The sequence below is a fragment of the Chinchilla lanigera genome, unplaced genomic scaffold (genome assembly GCF_000276665.1).
Source record: "Chinchilla lanigera isolate Chin_1 unplaced genomic scaffold, ChiLan1.0 scaffold00033, whole genome shotgun sequence".
NCBI classification, from domain to species: Eukaryota; Metazoa; Chordata; class Mammalia; order Rodentia; family Chinchillidae; genus Chinchilla; species Chinchilla lanigera.
The window spans coordinates 21592325-21600761 of record NW_004955434.1 but is presented as its reverse complement, the minus strand read 5'-3'; the positions used below and the strand labels follow the sequence as shown (position 1 = coordinate 21600761).

The window sequence follows — 8437 nt, the reverse complement described above, 5'->3', positions numbered from 1 at the left end:
AGAGTGAAGAGACAAACTACAGAATGGAAAAAAAATTGCCAGCTGTTCCTCAGACAGAGGAATAATATCTAGACTATATAAAGAGCCCCCCAAAATTAGACCCCCCCAATAAAAGGCCCAGTCAAAAAATGAATAAACATCTCAGGAGAGGAAGTACAGATGGCCAACAAATACATGAAAAAAATTAACATCACCGGCCATTAAAGAAATGCAAATCATAGCAACTCTGTGATACCATATTACTTCAGAAAGAATGGCAATCATCCAGATATCAAATAAGCCAGGCATGGTGGTGCACCTCTATAATCCCAGCACTTGGGAGGCTGAGGGAGGAGGATCGCTGCAAGTTCAAGACCAGCCAGAGCTTCAAAGTGAGCTCAAGGCCAGCCTGAAATGCACAGCAAGACCCTGTCTCAAAAAGATTAAAAAAAAAAAAATCAAATAATAACAAATGCTAAAGAACACGTAGAAAAAGAAACCCTCCTACGCATTGTTAGTGGGAATGTAAACTAGTACAGCTACGATGGAGTTCAATTTGGGAGTTTCTCAAAAAACTAGAAGTAAGCTGGGAGTTGTGGAGGACACCTGGGCGCCTCTCCTTACCCCTTCAGGCTGGGACTCTTCCTCACCCCTTCAACTGGCTTTAAGCAGTGCGTATCAGTCCAGCCCAGGCGCTGGTGGTGCTCTCTGGAGACGGCAGGCGTGTCTCCCCGACCCCTCTTGTTCCCACAGTGAGCCGGGATGAGGTCCAGTGCTCCACGCTCTCAGCTGGGATTGAGCCTTGGGATAGAGGCTGTGACTTCCTGGGCTCCAGAGATTACACATCAGAGCTGAAGCACCAGCCCCAAAACATTAGATGCCATCTCACTTGTGGTACGCAGGTTACTCTTCCCACACATCCTTCTCTCTGCCCTGGCAGAGGTGACTCAGGCCTCCCACCTAGCCCAGCTCCTGGCGCTCACCTACTTCCCACGGTTCTCACAGTCACCCACCCTCAGGCCGCTCCCTGCTTCACGAATGAATAAAACCTGGATTCGGCCTTGGGTCGAGGCCCTTGTTCCCGATGGCCCTCATAATGGCTGGACTTAGGACGCCTTGGGTCCTCACAACTACAGATATGCCTTAGTGTACTTATTCTCGCCATGGGTTGCCCTGGAAGTGGTAGATTGGAATTAACTCGCTAGAATTCCAATAACCTGTCGGGCGTGGTGGCGCACGCCTGTAATCCCAGCACTCGGGAGGCTGAGGCAGGAGGATCACTGCAAGTTCGAGACCAGGCTGGGCTACAAAGTGAGCTCAAGTTCAGCCTGAACTGCATAGTGAGACCCTGTTTCAAAAAGACAAAAAAGACAAAAACACACACACACACACACACACACACACACACACACAATAATACAAACCTCCTGGCCCCTGACAAGGACTGAGAAGGGCTCCCTATAGGCGTGGTAGCGCCCTTGTAATCCCAGCACTTGGATGGCTGAGGCAGGAGGATTGGTGCGAGTTCAAGGCCAGCCTGGGCTACTTAGTGAGCTACAGGCCAGCCTGCACAGCAGAGTGAGACCCTGTCTCAAAAAAACCAACCAACCAAACCTAGAAATATACATTCTATTGGAGCCAGCTCTTCCCCTTCTAGGCACCTTCCGAAAAGGGTCGAAGTCATCATACGACAGGGACACAGGTGTGCCCGTGTACGGTGTATAGTAGCTAAATCTTGGAAGCAGCCTGTGTCCAAAGCAGATGAATGAATAAAGGAAATGTGGTGTTTATACACAATGGAGTACTACTGTGCCATAAATAAGGTAATCTTGAGGCATTTCTAGTAGTGGAAGCACTTTGAGACTTAATGGGTTTCTTTGGTACTAGGAATTGAACTCAGGACCTTGCGCTTGCCAAGCAGGCGCTTATGTTGCTGAGCTATATCCCCGGCCCTGAGACCTAACGTTAAGTGAAATAAATCAGATGAGTTTAAGTACTGGGTGATTTCTCTTACATGAGAAACCTAAAATATAAATGAAGAGTAAAATTAAGGATAGATATTAGGAAGTAAGGAGAACTTTTTCAAATGGGAAGGGGAACAAGAAATGGAGGGGGGGAAGAAAGGGAAAAGGATAAAAAAAGCGAATCCTAGAAAAAATGGAGGGGCCAGGAATACAGCTCAGCGGCACAAGCGCCTGCCTGGCAAGCACGAGTGCTGAGTTCGATTCCTGGTACCAGAAAAAAAAAGAAGAATGAAAACAGAGTTTTTTCAGAGGAGGAGATCAAGAGCTGGAGCACGGAGGGGTGAGGGGGAAGCGGCAGAAGAGAAATAAGGAGCGCTATGGACGTGTGCAGACGCCCTCGTTAGACAAATGTCATCGTTACGTACTGCGGTCACTGCCAAATAAAAAATATATCACTGATAAAAAATTATGCTGCAAGTAATTTTCATACATAGCCTTTATCACCTAGCTATCTGTCCGACTATCTAGCTAGCTATCTGTCTGTCTATCATCGATAGGGTCTGCTATGCAGTTCGGCTGCCAGGCTGGCCTTGAATTCGTGGAGATCCTCCTGCCTCACGCACCGCCAGGCCTGGCTGCACAGCCACTTCGCGCAGGCGAGAGCCGGCGTTAGAAAGGCGCTCGGTCTGATTATAAAGCCGCTTGCTCTCTGTAGCATACTCCTTCGCGGCAGGTTGTCACTGATTTGGGACGACTCTCAGCTCTTCCTGCTGTTCTGGTTTATGCCTTAACCCCTGGACCCTCACCGCCAGCCCCGACGGTTCCCCGTGCGGAGCGTAACCTCTCAGTCCCTCCTACGCTCTCCGGGCGCCTCAGCCCCGTGGACAGCCTCGGTGGCAGCGCCTGGGGAAGGGACGGATGAGCTCCGAGCGCTGAGACAGGTTTTCTTTGTTCACAGGACCGAGGCAGGTGTATTTTGGAAGGTAACCCAGAGGGTGAAAGTGTCCGCTTAGGCGAGTGGAGACTCTCCCGGAGGGAGAGAAGGATCGGGCCACCGGGACCTTTGCACACCAGCGTCTTGAGCAACACGCAGCCTCGTCCCGTGTGACACTCGGCGTGGACCGCGGCCTTGTGCAATCGCTCCTGGTGCCCGAGGCCTTCTGTGCTCTGGTCTGAGTCATTTCCTCTTAAAACTTTACATCCACCCCGGCGGTGCTCAGAAGTACCGGTCTTCTGATTAGACAGCTGAGTAACGCGGCCCTTCTGTCCAGCTGTGACCCTGCGCTAGCTCGCGGCTGCAATGACTCGCGTTTGGCTGTGACCTTTCACCTAGACATCTGGTGCCTGGAGAAGATGAACAGAGCCTGCAGGGGTGGCCTCCTCGCTCTTCTTCCTCTGCTCATACTTGGTTTGTGTGCCCGCGTGGTGGCACACGCCTGTAATCCCAGCACTCAGGAGGCCGAGGCAGTGGGACTGTTGTGAGTTCGAGACCAACCTGCGCTACATAAGTGAGCTCAAGGGCAGCCTGCCCTGCAGAGTGAGACCCTGTCTCAAAAAGACAAAAAAAAAAGAATTGATTTGTGTATGTGTGTGTGTGTGTGTGTGTGTGTCATTTTTGAGACAATGTCTCACTGCAGTTCAGGCCGGGCTTGAACACACAGCTTCCCAAGTGCTGGGATCATAGTCGTGCACTACCATGCCTGGCTTCAACTTAGATCTGAGATATCTAAGTATTTCATAAACATCGTTAACATGCAGGATTAGAGTCCCTTTTTTCAGTGCTGGAGATTGAACCCACTATATCCGCAGCCCTTTTTACAGTTTTGTTTTGAGACGGGCCTTACCTGGGCTGAGCTGCAATTTGTGATCCTCCTGCCTCAGCTTTCCAGAGTGCTAGGACTGCAGGCACGGGAACAGCTCTGAGCTTCCCGTTTGTACTTAGAGACCTCGTCCCAAAGCGGCCTCTCTGGGAGCTTCCTCGCCAGGGCCCCTCCCCCCAGCCCCGCGTGTCTGAGTCCCCGCTTAGATCACGCCACCCCCTTGTACACTGAGCTGTCTGCGAGCGCTCCTCCTGTGGGAGACCGCAGCTGCAGCGTCCCGGGGGTTGGGGACTGATGCTACCTATTGCGTTGGTGCATAGCTGCAGGTTTTACGAAGTGTCTCACAAACAGCGTGAACTGGAACTGTCCCCAGTACTCTATTTTAGATGAGTAAAGGAAATGCCAGGCGATATTTGCCAAGGCATTTATTGTTTTTAATGAAATAAGTCAAAGTAATTGGTGACAGTGCTGTCTCCGCGTTAATAAATGAAGGTATGCTGAGAGGTGAGTCTGCAAGAGCAGCACTGCCCGAGGTGGTAGCCATGACCACAGGTGCCTGTTTACATTTAAATGAACTAAAAAGACAATTTTAGCCAGGCCTGCTGCCTCACACCTGTAATCCCAGCACTTGGGAGGCTGAGGCAGGAAGATCACTTCGAGTTCGAGGTCAGCCGGGGCTACATAGTGAGCTCAAGGCCAGCCTGAACTACATAGCGAGACCCTGTCTCAAAAAGAAAAAAAAAAAAAAAAAAAAAAAGACGATTTTAAACTCCAGTCTTCACTTACAGGACCCACGTGCCAGGTGTCCAGGGGCCTCATGCGTTAGTGGCTGGAATGTGGGTGGTACAGACATAATACATTTCCATCGCTGCAGGGGCAGCGCCAGTCAGGAATCCAGGTGCAGGTCACAGAGTTAAAGTAAAGTTTAGGCGCCACTAAGAAACCACTCTTGGGGCTGGGGATTTAGCTCAGCGGCACAGCGCCTGCCTGTCAAGCGCGACGTCATGAGTTCGATTCCCAGTACTGGAGAAAAACAAAGAAACCACTCTTGCCGGGCGTGGCGTTGCATGGCTGTCACCCCACCTGCTACGGAGGCTGAGGCAGGAAGAGTGAGAGTTTGAGGCCGGCTTGGGCGACTTAGTGAAAAGTGTGTCCAGAAATAAAAGGGGTTAGGAGTGAGTCTCAGTGGGAGAGTGCTTGCCGAGATGAGTGAGGCCCTGGGTTCAATCCCCGAAAGGAAAAAAAAAGAAGCCATTCTTGTGAGTATATGGGGGGACATTAATAACATCCTCTAGGAGAAGGGCTGTTAGTGACACACCTTTGGGACATTCAATACTAGGTGACTCAAGACTTACAATGAAAAGAAGGAAAAAAGGCCATTCTTAAAAACAAATGCCCTGCAAAATTGCTCTGAGGAAGTCAGGTGTGTTGATGTACATCTGTAATCTCAGCACCAGGGAGGCTGAGACAGGAGGATTGAAAATTCAAGAACAGTCTTGGCCGCATAATTGTGGAAAACAACCTTCTTTAGTTTATCTTTCAAGAGCCTGACCAAGCCGTACGGTTGATTCTGGAGGAGGTCTAGCAAAAACGTTCGTGTAAAAGGAAGTGATAGCAGGACCTGCGTCCCTGTGGAAAGCTGCGGGACGACAGTAGGTGCTTTGCTGAGATATCCCCGAAGCATGATAACAGGGCTAACTAAGTCAAGTCTCATTCCTGTGATAATTGAGTTGCATTGTCCTGGCCAATCCTGTTAATTATTCCTCCCATTTGCCCTGTTGCTGCCTTTTATTTGTATCCCAATAAAAGGCTAAGGAGGCTGGTAATGGAGGCTTCAGTCTGAGAGGCTGCAAGCCCCCTGCTCCCATAACCGTGTCTCCCTTGTTTTTCTTTTCATCTGCAGGCACCTCGTTCTCGGGACCTGTCACCCCAGACAGAAACTGACTATGCACCGACACATAGTGAGACCCTGGGGAAGGCGTGGGTGTGGGTGGGAGACAGTCGCCTTTTTTTTTGGTACCGGGAATCGAACTCAGGACCTTGCACTTGCCAGGCAGCCACCGTGCAGCTGAGCTGTATTCCCAGCCCGAGAAGGTTGCTTTGAGGAAAACCTCTTAAAGCAAACCAAAAATTACCAAAATTATTTTTGTAGAGCTTTTTCAAGATATTCAGAGTGAAAAGTTGGAATATAAAGGTTGGAGTTGTAAAAATGTGTTCATTCGCCAGCGATTCTCCTGGCATTTAGGCCCACTTTTAAAGTAGAGTAGGCTTTGAGTCGGGGTGGCGCATGCCCGCAGTCCCAGCATTTGAAAGGCTGGGGCAGGAGGGTTGCCGTGCGTTTGAGGCCGGTCTGAGCTACACAGTGACCTCAAGTCGTACAAGTGAACTGAACTGCATAGTGAGACCTTGTGTCAAAAAACCCCACAAAAACGTAGGATATGCTTTATTTATTTATTTTTATTTTTTATTTTTTTGGAGATGCTTTAATTAACTTCCTTTTTTTCTGGTGCCATGGACTGCACCCAGGGCTTGGGTGAGCGTGAGCTGCACCCCCGGGCCCCCTCTGTCTGTCTGCACTCCCCCGCTGTGTCCTTGGCCCGCCCCGACCCCCGGCTCCCGGTGTCTCCTCAAGGCAGAGGTTTCGGAGCGGCCTCCCCGAGCGCCCTGTGCGCACCGCGGCAATGTGTGCGGCCGCAGGCTGCGCTTGGAGCAGCCGAGCTCCGGCCCAGAGGCAAAGCCCAGGGCAGCAGGTATGTTCAGGTTTGCGGGTCACAGGGCCTCTGCCCCGATCGCTCAGCGCCTGGCACGAAGGCCGCGCAGACGGCGATCAGAGGGCGGCTGCTGCCGCGGGGCGCACGATCGAAGCCCGGAGCCGGTCAGAGCGGGGGCACGGGGCCGCGGCGGGACGGCCGGGGGCTCTCTCCCTCTTGCCGCCCGGGCAGGCAGCTTTGACGAGGCCGCTTCGCTTGCACAGCGGCCGCGCCGGCACGGTGTCTGAAGCTGCCGCGCTGGTCGCCCGGCCTCCGAAGCGCCCTCCTCGCCTCGCCACACTCCAGCCCGGTCCTGGCACGGTGACGGTCTGGGCTGGGGAACGGCTCTGAGGGCCCGAGGCACGTTTCCTGTATCTCGGCGCGGCACAGGCACCAGCTCCGCTGCGCGCCCCTCGGCTGGGCTCCTCGTTTGGCTTGAAATGGGACGCGACTGCAGTGCCCACCGGCTGCCCGACACTTCCCCTGTGGGCCACTTTCTCCTCCCTCTCCCACTGCCCGCGGGAGGCCTCGGGCACAAAACGCAGCTATTTACTATTACTCTTAACTTTTGCTTTTGAGACAGGGTCTCGCGATGTAGCCCAGGCTGGCCTCAAAGGAGAATGACCCTCCTGCCTCAGCTTCCCAAGTGCTGGGATTACAGGCGTGTGCCACCGCACCTACTGTTCTTAGACAGTAAGAGGACCTGGTTGATGCTTCTGGGCTAAGATCCAGGTAAAGCAGCCATGAAAGGGATATGAGAAAACGGGGGGATAGAGAGAGTCCGGAGGGCTTGGGTGACGGGCAGTCGTGAGTCCTCTGGGGCAGCTGGGCCAGGTCCACGCTGGGGCAGGGCTTTTTTTCCAATACAACTTTTTTTTTTTTGTCTTTTTGAGACAGGGTCCTGCTATGCAGTTCAGGCTGGCCTTGAGCTCACTTTGTAGCCCAGGCTGGTCTCGAACTTGCAAGGATCCTCCTGCCTCAGCCTCCTATTACAGACGTGCACCATCACACCCAGCAAGGAATCGTTTGCAAATGCAGATTCTTATCCACTGGGTCTGACCGGGCCCGATTGTGCTGCTGTGACCCTGTGCTGCTGTCTAAGGGCAGGGCTGATGCTGCCCTCAGAACCACAGGCTGTGCAGGCGCTTGCCAGGTGGAGCTGCTGGCGACCCGCCCGCCTCTCCCCTGTGTCCACGACTGCCAGCTTCCAGGAGACTGAGGTCAGTAAAACGGCAAAGTCCCGTCTGTCTGGAGGAGCAGCACCCCTTGGACGGCAGGGCCACGGGCAGGGGAACTACAAGTGCACAGGAGAGTGTGTTCTCCGGGGCTCACGGGCAGACCGCGGGGCGCCACGAGAAACCACAGTGAAATTCTCCTGTTAATTTTCCGGACCTTGATTGAAATGGATCAGGCGAGAGAAGACAGCATAGAAAGCCTTTGCAACAAACCGTTAACATTCGACCATTCTGTCAGCGTGAAATGAGAAGAAAAATACCCATAGCAAGGGCTGGGGATGTAGCTCAGTCATGGAGCATTTGCTAAGCATGCACGAGGCCCTGGGTTCAACCCCTAACACCTCAAAAAGAAAAGCCCAGCGTGGTGGCTCACCCCTGTAATCCCAGCACTCAGGAGGCTGAGGCAGGAGGATCACCGTGTGTTTTGAGGCCAGTTTGGACTACATAGTGAGTTCAAAGCCAGCCTGAACTACCTAGCAAGACCCTGTCTCAAATGCAAGCAAACAAACAAACAGAAGACCCAGGCATTATGGTAGACGCCTATAATCTCAGCACTTGGGAAGCTGAGGCAGGAGGTTCGCTGTGAGTTCCTGGCCAGCCTGGGCTACAGAATGAGTTCAAGGCCAGCCTGGACTACATAGTGAGAACCTGTCTCAAAAAACAAAAACAAACAAACAAACAAAAAAAAA

At 52.4% G+C, this 8437-nt stretch overlaps 1 long non-coding RNA gene across 1 annotated transcript in view; it reads left to right on the top strand.

Annotated features, from left to right (window-relative positions):
• Positions 1 to 7464: 7464 nt before the first annotated feature.
• The window catches only part of LOC106148979, a 5355-nt gene continuing 4382 nt past the window's right edge, over positions 7465 to 8437 (top strand). The window contains exon 1 of the long non-coding RNA XR_001234819.1: positions 7465 to 7733. This is a non-coding gene — a long non-coding RNA (uncharacterized LOC106148979). The remainder of the gene's footprint in view (positions 7734 to 8437) is intronic.